This window comes from Zootermopsis nevadensis, unplaced genomic scaffold (genome assembly GCF_977971745.1).
Source record: "Zootermopsis nevadensis isolate Lab colony 2312 unplaced genomic scaffold, Znev_1.0 Znev_ptg000294l, whole genome shotgun sequence".
Classification (NCBI taxonomy): domain Eukaryota; kingdom Metazoa; phylum Arthropoda; class Insecta; order Blattodea; family Termopsidae; genus Zootermopsis; species Zootermopsis nevadensis.
Window position 1 is genome coordinate 1 of NW_028259419.1, and position 18389 is coordinate 18389.

Consider the following 18389-nt stretch of genomic DNA (forward strand, 5'->3'; position numbering starts at 1 on the left):
ATAGGTGAGAACTAGGCAGGTATAAGGGGAAAAGATATTAAAATCAATATTAAAGAGAGGTGTGGCTCAGGACGGGATCGATCTACGTCTGACACTGCCGTAAACATAGAAAAACAAAACTGGAAACTGCTACTGAACTACTCAAGGAAGAACATAACACTGTTGAGGCAGTTCACTTAATTAGCTAAAACGATGTAGCATTTGAGATTTTCACAGATTTCGTTCTGAAGACGGCTGTCCTCTGGGTTGTTTTAGTCTGGAAGAAGTTTACCGACGTTTCAGAGGCAGCAAAGGATCTATCAAGTATTAGTGAACTTCTACTATACTGCACGGCGCAACAACCCAGAAGACAGTCAATCTCTAACTAAAATGATCTCGATGTCTACAGATAAATTATTACCGACAAATCTGATCATCAGTATAAATAATGCACTGCATATGTTCATAAATTATATCGCTGATAAAGCTCATCACCAGCATAAATATTACTGTAGATGCATAAATTATTTTTTAATTAACTATGCAAAATATGAACTATTTCATCAACTGTCTCAGGTAATAATCCTTAAGGGGGGGGGGGCGTTTATATTATGTTAGGTTTTGTACAATAAAGTAGAAGTTATACTGGAATAATAAACCAAAATGAAATTTGACAAGTAATTCCTGTTCTTGATGCCCCAAAGAACATGTTGAAGCTGGTTGTATTACGAGCATATTAGTAAGGTTTTTTCTGTTTTACATTACAGAGAGAATTTTTTGCCGATGCTCCATCTATGATGACAGAAAAGTAAAATTATTAACACTGAGTAACTGTTAATTCTCACCTGCATTTTCACATCTGGGCAAAGGTCAGGATTCTTCATCGACTTCTTGACCTCACACCGACTTTCGACTAAGTTAATGATTTCTGTCGGAAGGATCCCATCTTCCGGCCCAGGACTTGGCAGCTCCTGTGACATTATCCAATAAGTATATAAGTCCATTCATGTTCAAATTTGACTTTATATTATAAATAATATACACAATACATATAATGTGCACTGTATAGATGTAAAATTGTTTCAGCCATCTTCAGACTCACGGCCATGAAAACCTCAAATCCTACTGGATTAGTACGTGTTGCTTAAAAACTTTTCTTCCGTTTCAAAGTTTAAAATGTAAAATTCGTAACAAAAACAATATCAATTATCTTGTATACTAAACATTACACTTTCTTTTAGCAGATAGTGTACAAAATGTATTCTTACAAAAATGAAAGATTTCTCTGTTATTTCCAAAATAAAAAGTCTGAATTTTATACAAAATGACTTGGCACTAAGAGAGTTAAATGATTGTGGTTCAGGAGACTGGATATTCATCATGCTGATGATGAAGAAACTGCTGGTAAGGGCTCAAAAGGTAGCAACTTTACTTATTTATTATTTTTATTTAGTGTTCTGTCTGACGACAGGTCCATATGAACAGGATCCTTCCATCCTTTTCTCTTCTCGGACTGGGACCTGTTCATATACGTTCTTGGCAGATGATCCAGAAGTGGTTTGCCATTGCCTTCTTCTGTGTGTGAATGGAGTAATTGTTGGGATGCCACGGAGGAAAACTCCGTGTTGCCTAGACCACTGCCTTGCCCAACACAAGTTATAAATTCGAACCCGAGACCCCAGGATTACAAGGCCAGCGTTCTAACCGCTAGACCACCTCATCTTATTATTATTTAGTGTTGTCTGACGACAGGTCCATATGAACAGGATCCTTCCATCCTTTTCTCGGACTGGGACCTGTTCATATACGTTCTTGGCAGATGATCCAGAAGTGGTTTGCCATTGCCTTCTTCTGTGTGTGAATGGAGTAATTGTTGGGATGCCATGGAGGAAAACTCCGTGTTGCCTAGACCACGGCCTTGCCTTATTAATTGAAGCATTTGATTAATTGATCCCGTAACGAGACATGTAATCACATTTGCCCCTCCTCTTTACCGGTACAGCCTACCGTGCCATTTTCAAAACGCCTTCTTTACCTAAAGGTCGTCGAATGTTGTACACTAGATCTAGGATGCGAGAGAGACAGCTCTGACAGTCGATTTCATATTACAAGTGAGTGAGGTATCAGTTGTATTTACTGAAAGGTATGTTGAAAGCCGTAATCAAGAATGCTAGTGAGTTGGGCGTCATCGCCCGCGATTTGCAGGAACAGCGGGAAATTCCCCATTCAAACAGCGTTCGATCTACACCCGTCCATAATTTTCACATACTTGTAGATATTATAACTAAATCCGTCGAGCTGAAGCGTCCTCGAGAAGCTGATAATCTCTGAGCCGATTAAAGCAATTTGTTCCACGTGTTGTGGAACTGGAATGTTCATTACAGTGTTCACAAGAGCCCCTCATTGGTCGTTATTCTGAGCCACACGAACCCAGTTCATACGTTCACAGCCTGTTTCTAAGTTATCCTCCCGGGCACGGCTAGGTGTCCCAAATGGTCTTTTCCTTCATGTTAAAATGGCGATTGATAAAGATCTAATAGTCACATAGACTAGAAAGTATGATAGATTCATCTTTACATGTTCGTGTTATAGAATTTGCAATTGCCTAATCGTTTTCCGAATGCATTTCTTGTTACTTTTCATAACTTTTTGGACTTTATGTTAATTTATTGCATATTCAGATGTGCTGTCGAGACGCTAATCGCGTAAATTCCTTCTAAATGTAGGTAATATTTAGAGCAACATCAAGTGTTGCTCTCCTTTCGTATTATGCACGTATTTTATGATAACTTTTATTGAAACCTACCAATTTAAAAATTAATGCAGATCAAACACGAGGAAGTACATATATTTATTTTTAATTTATTAATTCTGGCTCTGATAAGATCTTCCCGCTTTACTATTTGGAATGAAACACCTGATATTTATTGAATAACAGGTTGGGAGGTGACCGCCACGGTGGTCTAGCGGTTAGAACGCTGGCCTTGTAATCCTGGGGGTCTCGGGTTCGATTCCCGGCGGTGCCCGAATTTATAACTTGTGTTGGGCAAGGCCGTGGTCTAGGCAACACGGAGTTTTCCTCCGTGGCATCCCAACAATCACACACAGAAGAAGGCAATGGCAAACCACTTCTGGATCATCTGCCAAGAACGTATATGAACAGGTCCCAGTCCGAGAAAAGGATGGAAGGATCCTGTTCATATGGACCTGTCGTCAGACAGAGCACTAAATAAATACAAAAAAAAAATGTGTGCATCTTTGAGTAGTGAGTGACCAGCCCACTGACTCTGCACAATTTCTACTCAATCCTGATTTTGACAGCCACAGCCATCTAGTAGAGAATCAGGAGAGACTTGGGTGAGAAATGGCAACTGAATTTTTGCTTACGAAACATCTCGCCGGCTTCATTTCCCCCTCTGAAGGAAGCTGTCCTATGGATTTTTATCGCCCTTAAAAAATCCATCATTCTCGGTCACGTTTGAACCTGCGAACCTTGTGTCAGCGGTGAGCACCAAGGGTGACAAGGTTATACCATACTTAATTGAATTCTTCACACAACTTCTCCCACAGTTTTGTGATCAAAGACTTGGGTGCATAAATTGAACAGTCCATGATCAAAAATCCCGACTGCCTATGGCCTAAACGTGAAAGTGTACTGAGCCGAAAACAATTCTTCCTATTTATAAGAGGCTCTTAGCATTTTCTTCAAGCTGAAAATTATATAATAATGCACAATTTTTTTTGTTACAGCATTCACTCACCTCAGTTCACGATCCTCTGTAAATCTATTTAAGTTCAGGACAATCCAACGAGTCGACGCGTTACTCCTTAAAAATGCCGACGGCCTCCAGACGCCTTTCGCCGGACACACGTTTCTCTTATTCTGCAATAATAATGATCAAGCAACTTTGGAATGTCTCTTCTGGAACAAGTATAGTGCATAGTATTAAAATTATATTAAAATTGGCCGTCAATCACAATATAAGATAATTAAAAGATTAAAATATCATTTTACGTTCCTTATCGAGTACTCGATTTACATGTGGAACATTTACGACATGTTTCGGCTATATATAGCCGTCATCAGGTGTTATGTTATAAACTTTTTAACTGAATTACTGATTTTTACTAATTTTAATGATTTTTAGTTTTCATTCTTTTCATTAAAATTAGTAAAAATCAGTAATTCAGTTAAAAAGTTTATAACATAACACCTGATGACAGCTATATATAGCCGAAACATGTCGTGTAAGTTCCACATGTAAATCGAGTACTCGATAAGGAACGAAAAATGATATTTTAATCTATTAAGTATCTTATATAGTGATTGACGGCCAATTTTTAATATATTTTTAATACTTCAGTGAATTCATCTGAAATAGTAAAATTAATATGATCGATGGCTTTGTGTATAATATCTGCCAATGGAACAAAAAGGCTTCTTTCAAATGGTAATTTTGGTGCTCTCACCCTCTGTATCCCAACCATAAAACATTTTTGATTCTATTTTTAGTGTGTGTGTGTGTGGGGGGGGGGGTTCTTATATTTGTGAATAAAGAAAAATTGTAGACAAAAAAAAAAGATTTTAGCAATCTAAGAGAAAATAGATAATGGCATCTAGAGAATTTGAAACTTGTGTATTTACAGAAAGTATCAATATGAAAAATATTTGAAATACTGATACTGTTTGAATTTTACAACTGTTATCAATATACTTTTATGAAGTTTAATACAGTTTTTATATTTCTCAAACTGTGGTTCTGCTTTTCAGGTACATTCTGTTATGACACAACATACTCTAGACATTAACAATTAACCCAATTACTTTCTCACTGTTCAAACTAAACCAAAATCATTAATTCTAAATGTTCTCACATAAACACTCCATGTTCACACAAATTTTGAAACAGACAGAATCTGAAAAAATGTGAATGGACAGTAAAGTTCTGATTGTAACAATGACAATAGCGTACTATCTCTGTCCACTCAAAAAGTTGTACAAACTTTGTTTTATTTTACAATTTTTTGGCAGCATGTTTTAGTTCATCATCCGGCCCCTTGACTTTTTACACAAATTATAATTTTACATTATTTCGGCGCATTAACTGAATAGTCAATGTTGCGTGTTTCATATTCTCTACATTAAAACATTATAAAAAATTAAAATAAATTCTGAGTCATCTTACATTTATCTTGAGCAGTAATCATATATCATTGCTATGTATGTGTGTACTTGGACGCACATTTATTCTGTTGTTAGAATAGTACCTCAACATGACGCTTAAATATCGCATTACGACCCTTAGTGGTAACTGTTAAGAACTGGAGGAGGCGAGGAGAACGAAACGTTTGATTGGTGACAAATCGACAACATGCCCGTGGAATATTTTTGAAAAAATCATACAGAGACAAGAATCTAGAGTGTATCAGGGATGACACCCAGGTTTCAAACGACAGTAAACGAAGCACAAAGGAAACTGCATAACCCACCGGTAAGTGTACTCTCATTTTTATTAATGTAATAATGGAATGTGTAATGTAATCACGGAGTTTGCACGCGTTGCTATAGGTGTCAGTATACCGAGGAGTTGCAGAGAGTACAGACCTAAAAGTAGGGTCACGGCGCAACAGACACATTCAGATCGCAATGGCCGTACATCGAAAATATGAAGTTTCTCGAGAGAAGTATGTCACTATTTCTTCTATACCTGTTGACGACATTCTTAGTAAACTCCGTAACTGGATGAGATCTTCCACCCACAACTCCCTGACAAGGCGCGAATATGCCCCATGACTACTACGCCGTGAAATCCAGGGCTTCACCCAAACTGTTCTCCGTCTCCTCCTCTTCAAGAGAATTAAATTTACCGCAGCTGCCGCAACACGTTGCTGTTCGTCTGCCATTCCGAACACACTGACCTATGGCGGCTCCAGTTCTTTGTCAACTCCATGTAGAGTTCCGTTAAGTCTCATTATAGCCACTCTCAGTGCCTCGCCGTGTAAATAGCCATGAGAGAAGCTCGACATTTAGAGATATATTTCGCTCAATTCAGAGAATCTCTTAGGCTGACAGTAGCAACATTCTCTCAACGTCCGAACACCCTCCGATACCTCTCTCCATATACATGACTGAAGACCAACTGCCGGTCTCAACTCTCGCCGTGTAAACGTAGCATTAGAAATCAGACGGGAAGGCAAAATATTTTGAACCGAGAAGTAGCAAGCATTTCCGGATTTTAGTCTCCTCCTAACTTCCTCACGAGGAAGTTAGGAGGAGAGGAGCCCTCTGTGTGTGTCCAAGGTTACTTCCATCCTATAAAAGGTACAGTTCAACATAATGATGAAATCTTTGTCCAATATTCCTAAGCGCAGTTATCATCAATGCAGAAAAATAACAAAGTAGGATGTTATAAAGCCAATACTAAAAACTACAGTAAAACCTCCATAGTTTAGACCAGGGGTGGCCAAACCGCCTTGAACATTTTTCCGGCCCGCGAGATTCGTCACACTTTTACAAAATATATTTATTTTATAATGGCCAAAGTAGTGAAAACCAATGTATTAAAAAAATACATTATTTGTGCATCCATATATTCAAAAATTATCTGTCGAAATTATGAGAAAAAATTAACTTTGATTTTAAAATAATATTCTTGCGAATATATGACAGATATTGCCTGTTTTATTCATTATTATTATTATATTATCTATGTTTACATGTAAGAATAATAGTAAACACAATAATAATAACTCATTATGTTTCAATTTTTCACTCAAAAAAATGTCTATAGTGTATCTAAATCTAATATGGGGATACATAATTTTATATGTGGCCCGCGGAGTTATGATGCATTTCCAAAGTGGCCCGAAAGATCATTTGGGTTGGCCACCCCTGGTTTAGACTATACAATAATCCCCAATAGTGAAATGCTAAAAAATTATAAAAAAAACCATGATATATTATTAATGTTGTCATTCTGAGTTACTTTCCGTGATTCCCAAGCATTCCGTAAGATCTCAGGACAGTACAGAAAATTAACACATAAACCACAATAATATTCTGGGAAATTAAATATTTAACTTTGGAGAAACAAACTACTCAATTCTGTTCAGTGAAAACAGTTTCACTTCCATCATAACATGTAATCACTTTAGTAATATTCGCTCAAGATAATAAATTTTGTTTATAAATATAGTTTTCAAAATATAGCCTCCTGAACGATGGTCGTTTCTTTACATTTCTGATATAAGAAAGCAACTAACACAATCCTGATTTTGCCTTCTGCATTGCGAAGCTATACAGACTTTTAGGTAGATACCAATACTTCAGAGGAATATACTGCCTCCATCTGCAGAAATGAAAATGGAGGCAGCAACCTCAACACCATGAATCTCAAATGTCAACCAACAAAACACTCTTCAGTCTCACCTCACAAATGATGTAAGTGACAGTGTCGCCTTGTTTCAATTTCCGTCCAACATGCCGATCAAGTCTTAACGCCACCTGTACGTGGGGCGAACTGTTCTTGTCTGCGTACTCCTCTGGATTCTTGGTGAGCTGCTTTGTGGTTGTAAGCAATGTCAGAGGCACTAGGCCATTCTCAGTCTCTCCAGATGCCCATGGATTTTTGTGAGAGTCACTCATCAGCTTTTTGATCTGACAGGATCTGCTGTAGAATGTACCTGACAAGAAGATGAATAGTGACACATATTAAACTATTTAGACAATTAGAAACTGACAGTTGAACGAGCACGATTAAACATGATACGCTGAGTTCACTGCAGGTTTAGAACTAGCATTAGCAGCAAACGTTCTATTGCTCCCACTAGTTCTTTCTCACTACAAACAGTAGTCATTTTCTGACAAACATGTAATTGAAGATTTCTGTCTTCTGGGTTATTGCGCTGTGTAGTCTGGTCGATGTTTACCAACGTTTCAGAGGTCATACTGCCTCCGTCATCAGGGCGATGAATATACATCTTCGCCCTGATGACGGAGGCAGTATGACCTCTGAAACGTTGGTTAACATCGACCAGACTACACAGCGCAACAACCCAGAAGACATAAATCTTCATACTCTGATGACGGAGGCAGTATGACCTCCGAAACGTTGGTTAACATCGACCAGACTACACAGCGCAACAACCCAGAAGACAGAAATCTTGATACTCATCGCCCTGATGATGGAGGCAGTATGACCTCTGAAACGTTGGTTAACATCGACCAGACTACACAGCGCAACAACCCAGAAGACAGAAATCTTCATACTCATCGCCCTGATGATGGAGGCAGTATGACCTCTGAAACGTCGGTTAACATCGACCACACTACACAGCGCAACAACCCAGAAGACAGAAATCTTCATACTCTGATGACGGAGGCAGTATGACCTCCAAAACGTTGGTTAACATCGACCAGACTACACAGCGCAACAACCCAGAAGATAGAAATCTTCATACTCATCGCCCTGATGACGGAGGCAGTATGACCTCTGAAACGTTGGTAAACATCGACCAGACTACACAGCGCAACAACCCAGAAGACAGAAATCTTCATACTCTGATGATGGAGGCAGTATGACCTCCGAAACGTTGGTTAACATCGACCAGACTACACGGCGCAACAACCCAGAAGACAGAAATCTTCATACTCTGATGATGGAGGCAGTATGACCTCCGAAACGTTGGTTAACATCGACCAGACTACACAGCGCAATAACCCAGAAGACAGAAATCTTCATACTCTGATGACGGAGGCAGTATGACCTCCGAAACGTTGGTAAACATCTACCAGACTACACGGCGCAACAACCCAGAAGACAGAAATCTTCATACTCTGATGATGGAGGCAGTATGACCTCCGAAACGTTGGTTAACATCGACCAGACTACACGGCGCAACAACCCAGAAGACAGAAATCTTCATACTCTGATGATGGAGGCAGTATGACCTCTGAAACGTTGGTTAACCTCGACCAGACTACACAGCGCAACAACCCAGAAGACAGAAATCTTCATACTCATTGCCCTGATGACGGAGGCAGTATGACCTCTGAAACGTTGGTAAACATCTACCAGACTACACGGCGCAACAACCCAGAAGACAGAAATCTTCATACTCTGATGATGGAGGCAGTATGACCTCCGAAACGTTGGTAAACATCTACCAGACTACACGGTGCAACAACCCAGAAGACAGAAATCTTCATACTCTGATGATGGAGGCAGTATGACCTCCGAAACGTTGGTTAATATCGACCAGACTACACAGCTCAATAACCCAGAAGACAGAAATCTTCATACTCACCGCTGTGAGAACCTCAAGTCTTACAAACATGTAATTACCTGGACATTTATTTATCTCTAAGAGGAAGTTTTGCATATTCGAGTAGATCACCAAGGTGTTTGAATATTAAAGTAACACACTGTATAAAGTATTAAAAAAATTTAATCACACTTAGGCATGGGACAGATGCCTTCTGAGTACGAATCAAGAGTTAAGTTCACTTTCCATGATTATCGTGACCATCAGGCAAACCACATTATTCAATCCCCATTCTTTTTCTCTCTCTCTCTCTCCTTGACAAACACCTGCAAAATCTGATATCAAACAGCACAAGCACTTTTAGTGGCACAGGATACATACATAAAAGAGCATCAAAAACATTCACCACTTTTTGAAAGCTCCTCCTTGGTATGTTTCACTAACGCAACTTCCCCCCGATGGATAGCGATTGCTTGTTCTAGGAGATTATCGGTAACACATGAGCATTGGACAGACTGACAAACAGCTACAAAGACGGAGCAAATATGACAGAAATGAAAGAAACACGTGGTGTGATGTAACTTACTTGCCAGCTTCAGCAGACAGCTGTGACCAGTCTCGACGTACGACACCCAGGCCCTTCAGTTCTTGCCGTGTGATGAGCTCTTTACTAGCGAGCCCAGATATTATGACAGCAACATATACTTGAAGACACCATCAATGTCAAGTTCCGCTTGCCGATATAGCTCGTTCACTTCTGCCCTGATCTGCGAGAAAAATGGAAGGGAAAGCATGAGAATTAATGCCACGCCGCTGGAAGTCACTTCATATTCAAAACATTGTGCGTTACGTGTTAAATGGGAAATGACACTGTACGGAACGCGTTTCACACTCACGAGGATAAACGTTACATTACATCGTTTATGCCAATTTAAAAATCTCAAAATTAGGATAGGCAATTGTGCAGGTAATTCTGATGACTCGTGCACCTTCTGAGCGCAACATTGTGCACTATCAGTTGTCGTAACATGCAATTTCTCATAGCATTTAGTATCGATGATTAAATAATTGTTCAGTTCCTGTATAACATACAGTGAAAGAGGATAAGACAACTCATAACTCACATGGCAAAACAAATACATAAAAATGCAGATAATCATCATATTTGAACATCAAACTGACATTAATGACCGTAGGAAGTTAGAAAGTATGAGTTTGGTGTAGCCTCCAATCCCATGTTTACGCCAAATGTTATTACATCCATTCAGCACACAGACTTAACCTTCGCGGGCAACAGCGCCCACCTTTGGCAAAGACGCCATCACAGCGGATTGTCATCCCACCTAACAAGTTTGAGCATTTGTCATGTTAGTAGTACCAACCGTGGGAAATTTAAAACGTACAAGTTTGATGAAGTCTCCGACGGCTCAACGCGTACGCCAAATTTCACAAAAATTTCGTAGGGCAGAACAAATAGTTTATATGACCACTGAAACATACAAAAACAGACAAGCAGAAGGTGGCCCTTGCTCACAATGAAGCATAACAAACAGGATGGAAGAATGAAAATGTTGTTCAAGGCCTGGCCTTTATAAACGGGAATCACGTCTTATTTGGCTTGTCTGTTTCTTACTTTGTGGCCTATCCTGACGACCTGGTCATAATCCAAACAGTTTGTGTTGATCATGATAGAGTCTGTATCTCCATAAATAACCTGGAAGTTCATTTTCTCCGTAAGATCCTTGGTGTTCATCAAAATCTCCCGGCCTTTAGCTAATAAAAGGAGGAGAAAAAAAATAAAAAATGAGTCTGAAAACTATAACACCAACTAAAAAATTCAGAAAACTATCCCCTGCAGTCGAGCCATTTTTCCATACAGGCATGTTTCTGCAACCACATATTTGTAATTCAATTTGCAGTATTTACATCTCAATGAGATTCTTTTGCTTCTGCCTCAAAAGGTTCTCTTAATACTACGAGGCGCATCCCAAAAGTAAGTTTCCCACTCGTCCCACAGCTAGCAAACCTTATATTGCGCGAAGCGACTGTGCGTACGTGATAGAGCAATGACGTAGCATGGCGCATGCACTAACGGTACTTCCCGCGTTCTCACAGTAGCATCGTTGCAGCTGTTGAAGATGGAGGTTCTTATTCCAGCTCCCGCCGACTGTGAAGTGCGGTCAGTGATAACGCTAGGCCGCACACGGCTCGACGGACAGCTAGTCTCCTGCAGGAGTTCAGCTGGGAGGTGTTTAATCATCCACCCTACAGCCCGGACCTCGCTCCCAGTGATTTCCATCTTTTCCTACACCTCAAGAAATTCCTGTCCGGTCAGCGTCAGCGTTTTGAGAATGACAGAGAGGCGGAGATGGTTGTCACACAGTGGTTCCAATCCCAGGCGGCAGACTTCTACGACACAGGTATTCAAAAGCTGGTCCCACGGTATGACAAATGTCTCAATTCCGGTAGCGAATGTGTTGAAAAATAGCTGGACACTTGCTGTATCTGTTGCAATAAATATTTCCATGAAATTGTGTCTTGTTTCTGTAAACGGCCCCAGGGAAACTTACTTTTGGGACGCGCCTCGTATATTCTCAGAAACATCTACAAATCGTGACTCAGACTACAAGAACAAATGTTTAAATATGTGTAATATAAACATTTCAGTTGCAAAAACCCCAAAGAGTTGGTCACAAGTACCTGACTGCAGATTTGAATGTATTAAGCAACAGTTACAGAATACTACTCATGGGAAATAAAGGAATGATGTTAAAGCAATCACAAATATTTCTGAACATCAAATGTTGCCAATACCTCTACAGAGCAACTACACCACTGCAGAAAGTTGAACAGTTACATTCAAAGCTTTTCTTATATTCTACATCTAACATGTAGGCAACATTCTACAAACCCGCGACCAGCGCTGCAAGTGGCTTAGCGTAGAACCGAGCGTGTGAAAACCCCTGGCTGTTAACTTCAATGCCATCTGACGAATGTTACACTGAAACAGGACTAGAGTACAAGATCTGTGGCTTCTTCCCCAGCACTCACTAAACCTTACAATTTACGTGTTCAACATTCTTTGATTAAATCAAGTAGGATGAGATGGTCTCGACATGTGTCGGGCAAGAATAAGATAATAAAAACATAAAAAATGTTAGCTGGAAAACTCAAGTATAGGTGAGAACTAGGCAGGTATAAGGGGAAGAAATATTAAAATCAATATTAAAGAGACGAGGTGTGGCTCAGGACGGGATCGATCTACGTCTGACACTGCCGTAAACATAGAAAAACAAAACTGGAAACTGCTACTGAACTACTCAAGGAAGAACATAACACTGTTGAGGCAGTTCACTTAAATAGCTAAAACGATGTAGCATTTGAGGTTTTCACAGATTTCGTTCTGAAGATGGCTGTCCTCTGGGTCGTAGTAGTCTGGAAGAAGTTTACCGACGTTTCAGAGGCAGCAAGGATCTATCAAGTATTAGTGAACTTCTACTATACTACACGGCGCAACAACCCAGAAGACAGTCAATCTCTAACTAAAATGATCTCGATGTCTACAGATAAATTATTACCGACACATCTGATCATCAGTATAAATAATGCACTGCATATGTTCATAAATTATATCGCTGATAAAGCTCATCATCAGCATAAATATTACTGTAAATGCATAAATTATTTTTCAATTAACTATGCAAAATATGAACTATTTCATCAACTGTCTCAGGTAATAATCCTTAGGGGGGGGGCGTTTATATTATGTTAGGTTTTGTACAATAAAGTAGAAGTTATACTGGAATAATAAAATAAATTAAATAGTATTAAAAATATATTAAAATAGGCCGTCAATCACAATATAAGTAATTAATCAGTAATTCAGTTAAAAAGTTTATAACATAACACCTGATGACGGCTATATATAACCGAAACATGTCGTAAATGTTCCACATGTAAATCGAGTACTCGATAAGGAACGTAAAATGATATTTTAATCTTTTAATTATCTTATATTGTGATTGCCGGCCTATTTCAATATATTTTTAATACTATTTAAATAAATCACAATATGACGCATCTACAATATCTTAAAATAAATTAAATTTGACCAGTAATTCCTGTTCTTGATGCCCCAAAGAACATGTTGAAGCTGGTTGTATTACGAGCATATTAGTAAGGTTTTTTCTGTTTTACATTACAGAGAGAATTTTTTGCCGATGCTCCATCTATGATGACAGAAAAGTAAAATTATTAACACTGAGTAACTGTTAATTCTCACCTGCATTTTCACATCTGGGGAAAGGTCAGGATTCTTCGTCGACTTCTTGACCTCACACTGACTTTCGACTAAGTTACGGATTTCTGTCGGGAGGATCCCAGCTTCCAGCCCAGGACTTGGCAGCTCCTGTAACATTATCCAATAAGTATATAAGTCCATTCATGTTCAAATTTGACTTTATATTATAAATAATATACACAATACATATAATGTGCACTGTACAGATGTAAAATTGTTTCAGCCATCTTCAGACTCACGGCCATGAAAACCTCAAATCCTACTGGATTAGTACGTGTTGCTTAAAAACTTTTCTTCCCTGTTTCAAAGTTTAAAATGTAAAAATCGTAACTAAAACAATATCAATTATCTTGTATACTAAACATTACACTTTCTTTTAGCAGATAGTGTATAAAATGTATTCTTACAAAAATGAAAGATTTGTCTGTTATTTCCAAAATAAAAAGTCTGAATTTTATACAAAATGACTTGGCACTAAGAGAGTTAAATGATTGTGGGTCAGGAGACTGGATATTCATCATGCTGATGATGAAGAAACTGCTGGTAAGGGCTCAAAAGGTAGCAACTTTACTTATTTATTATTTATTATTTTTTATTTAGTGTTCTGTCTGACGACAGGTCCATATGAACAGGATCCTTCCATCCTTTTCTCGGACTGGGACCTGTTCATATATGTTCTTGACAGATGATCCAGAAGTGGTTTGCCATTGCCTTCTTCTGTGTGTGAATGGAGTAATTCTTGGGACGCCACGGAGAAACCGGAGAAGCATAAATACATATATTCATTAACAACTGAATGATGCTGGGGTACAGCGAATTTAAATCAATAAGCAGAATGAGCTTGTCTGAGGCTCCAGAACAAGACCTCCCATGTATGCAGGCTTCCTCTTCACAGATCTGCCTTTCTTCTGGTGCCGCCCATTCGATCTATCATCCATGTTCTGAACAGGTTTCTTTCCATATTGCTTGTCAGGTACAATGAAGTTCTTCTCTGTGAATGCACGTAGCAGTAAGGATTCATTCCGTTCTGAGCGTCCACCCCCCAACAGGGAAAAACTGCCTAATCCATTGAGTGGAAAAGATACATAACTCTTCCATAACAGAAAACAAATCCTCCAGATGCAAATTGTAAATAAATTTTCACAAACTAATTTTGTGGCTGTGACTATTCTCAAGGTGATACTGTAACACACAGAACTGCTACAAAGGGAGAAAGATAAAACTACATTCCTTTAGTCTCATGAATTTTCTGCATAAATGATGTTGAACCCACCTGCTATGTTTGTGATCTGCAAAGCAAGAGGCAACACGTTCAGCTCGCACAGGAGTCGAACAATTTAAGCAGTATCCTGCATGGTGCGCGAGATGATTTGTAGAAGTGACCGAGATGAACCATAATAAAATCGTTTCACTTCATCAGTTGTCACATCGACGTTTTCATCTTCTTTCACATGCAGAACCTAGCGTGAAATATGAACGTTTCACGTTACGAAGATCTCCATGAGAAACGTAAACACTCCGAAAGCCATGAAAATGTCAAGTACTTAGTAAAAATGGAGCACCACAGGAAAAGAGAACAATACATAAAAGTAAACACGAAAAAACTTTGTACTGTGAATTTTAACAAGATAGTTTTACAAGATTCTTCCACTGAACCATATCCTGAAAAACACTTATACGTTAAGAACAATGAAATTCCTAAGATATTGTAGATGCGTCATATTGTGATTTATTTAAATAGTATTAAAAATATATTAAAATAGGCCGTCAATCACAATATAAGATAATTAAAAGATTAAAATATCATTTTACGTTCCTTATCGAGTACTCGATTTACATGTGGAACATTTACGACATGTTTCGGCTATATATAGCCGTCATCAGGTGTTATGTTATAAACTTTTTAACTGAATTACTGATTTTTACTGATATTAAATGATTTTTAGTTTTCATTTTTTCTTATCATGAAGATACAATATAAAGGACGAGAACATGATAAGAAAAAATGAAAACTAAAAATCATTTAATATCAGTAAAAATCAGTAATTCAGTTAAAAGGTTTATAACATAACACCTGATGACGGCTATATATAGCCGAAACATGTCGTAAATGTTCCACATGTAAATCGAGTACTCGATAAGGAACGTAAAATGATATTTTAATCTTTTAATTATCTTATATTGTGATTGACGGCCTATTTTAATATATTTTTAATACTAATTAAATTCCTTTATAATGTTCAAACAGATAGAATGTATTCTTGTATAGTGTTCATTTTCATGATCCCAAACACACAAAGGATGTAATTGATTTTCCATATGCAATGTTTTCAACTTATAATCTTCAAAATTATCTCAAGGGGAAAAGTGCAAAGCAAGTTTATTACATCACTAATTAAAACAAATATTATTCAAAATAAGCATTGTAAAGTGTGCATTTTATGTTGATTCTATACAGGCCAAAACAAGAGATAACACTTCCATCATCACTATGGAAGCGATCGCTCACCCCATTAAATTTCAACTATTAACAATCAGCACGAGAAAATTGGGATCAAATCTGCCTGGATGATCGGATGCCTAAAAAATACCCACGTATGCGTTATTCCAGTCCCACTGTTGTGAAAAACTTACAAATATGGATGGATCAATAAGGAGTACTTTTCTTGTGCTAGAGTGTGAAAAGCATTTGTTAAAATCTAATTAAACTTTCTCTCTTTCACAGACAATTCAAAAAAACAAAGCATTTCCTACATCAACCTTGTGAAAACAGTTCTAAATATGTATACTGCTCCCAGATCGTAGCTTCGAGACTTTATCAGCTCCTTAGCAGATACTTTCACATCACAAACTAGACGCCCACACATCACATTCTTCTCAAAATGAAAATAATGATTAATGTCCCAAATGATGACTTCTTTGCCACAGCACAATCCTCTGATAAATGAGTGACTTAGGTTAGGAATAAACAAAATACAGTACCTTTCCACTCTGTATATTAGCTCTGCGCAGTCTACCAAGTTTGGACCACTGTGGGATCTTGTTAATATTCATGCGATGCAAAAGGAGTTCCAACCCATAGTCATACAAATCATGGCCCACATTCAGGTCAGGGTCAAACTTGTGTAGTTTTGCCAGAAAGAACCCCAAGAGTGCGCGTTCAGTGTCCACCTTCTCTAACTTCGTTGATGCAGCAGTGGAGTCAAATGGCCGAGCTACGTCTGACGGTCGAGTACCAGAGCATAATATAAATTCACCTTCACTGTTTACAATCATACGATTCAATTTCTGCAACGATTTCTAATCTTTAAAAGGCAGGGGTGAAAAAACTGTGGCCTCTAGAAAAATTCAAGTGGCCCATTAATTATTATGGTAATTTATTATATCTACAATTAAACACAAAGTCAAGTGAGACTCACTGCATAAGAAGTATAATTTGGAGACCACAAATCAAGAGTTCAGAATATAAAAAGTCCATATTAATTATTAACAGAGTAATTTTTATGTCTCTTGATAATCTATAAATTACAGTCGATCGGGAAGAAAAACTGGTAACTCTTCAACAGTTTCTGAAGTAGAGAATTAGGCCTTCTGGCCTAAGGTCTCATAGAAATAGTTCTATCCAGCCCCTGAGTAAAAATACTTCCTCATATCTGCTTTATTATTATTATTATTAATGTTCTGTCTGACGACAGGTCCATATGAACAGGATCCTTCCATCCTTTTCTCGGACTGGGACCTGTTCATATACGTTCTTGGCAGATGATCCAGAAGTGGTTTGCCATTGCCTTCTTCTGTGTGTGAATGGAGTAATTGTTGGGATGCCACGGAGGAAAACTCTGTGTTGCCTAGACCACGGCCTTGCCCAACACAAGTTATAAATTCGAACCCGAGACCCCAGGATTACAAGGCCAGCGCTCTAACCGCTAGACCACCGTGGCGGTCATATCTGCTATAAATCACAAATTTAAAATAAGTTATCTTTCCCTGGCGGTAAAGTGAACCAGGGAAATGGACAGATCTTATCCTTCATAGCAAAACACATATCAATGACAGGTATGAATTACAAGGTGTAAATCTGATTACTATTGTTTCCAAGTACTTCAACTTTATCAACAGTAACACTAAATAAATATAAAAAATACCTTTCCACATGTTCAATAAAACTGAACTAATAACAGAGATTATACTAACCACAGAAGTGCTGCTGGAATGGAGGATGAGGAGGTGCTCTGTCCACATGGAAGCCATTATGAACCAGGCAACCAATCGTGACCACTCGTAGGATGGAGCACTGTGCACATGTTCATGTTCAATGTCATCACCTCAAGTGGCGGAGGGGAAGGAGAAGGCAACATGTTCTGGTTTCATCACAGTTACCTGAGAAACACAGAGCGACTTATTTAACAGTACTCCACCAACTACTGACAACTACAATTTATAACCAAGAGAAATACTGATGGCAGGGGGAATAGAAAACCCATCACACTACAGCTTCGTAACCAGGTCTTGAACCAAGGTACTTCTTGTTAGCGATATGTGCTCTAATAGTTGTTACTACAACACAATATGATTTGAACCAATGACTCCATATAACAAAGACAGTCCACATACAAAATTATAAACTATTCTGAGGCTTTCATAGCTTGTGAAACTTCATAGAAACAATTAATTTTTTGCAAAACCCAGAATAAACAAATTCAATGACCTCTCATCTTGTTACTTTATAACTTCCCAGCATCAATAACAATGCCGTGATATGCAAGATATGGATAATGTCAGGAACTTCAATTCAATTCAATTCATTTATTAAAGTGCTTAACAACAGCCAAGCACTAACAATACA

The 18389-nt window shown here is 38.3% G+C and overlaps 1 long non-coding RNA gene and 1 pseudogene across 3 annotated transcripts; one reads left to right on the forward strand and one right to left on the reverse strand.

The window, feature by feature from the left end:
• Positions 1–824: 824 nt before the first annotated feature.
• LOC147870382 (DNA polymerase alpha catalytic subunit-like) lies at positions 825–13646 on the reverse strand (annotated as a pseudogene). The gene is made up of 6 exons (XR_015533482.1): positions 13526–13646; positions 10877–11016; positions 9830–10010; positions 7409–7662; positions 3741–3862; positions 825–950 (listed from the first exon to the last, which is right to left on the reverse strand). The product of XR_015533482.1 is annotated as a DNA polymerase alpha catalytic subunit-like (transcript).
• Positions 3824–13746, forward strand: LOC147870383 (uncharacterized). Of its 2 annotated transcripts, none has more exons than XR_015533484.1 (3): positions 3824–3910; positions 5245–5471; positions 13448–13746. It is a non-coding gene; the product is annotated as an uncharacterized LOC147870383 (long non-coding RNA). The 2 variants fall into 2 exon arrangements; XR_015533483.1 differs by having other exon boundaries at positions 3861–4430; positions 5286–5471.
• The last annotated feature ends 4643 nt before the right edge of the window (positions 13747–18389 follow it).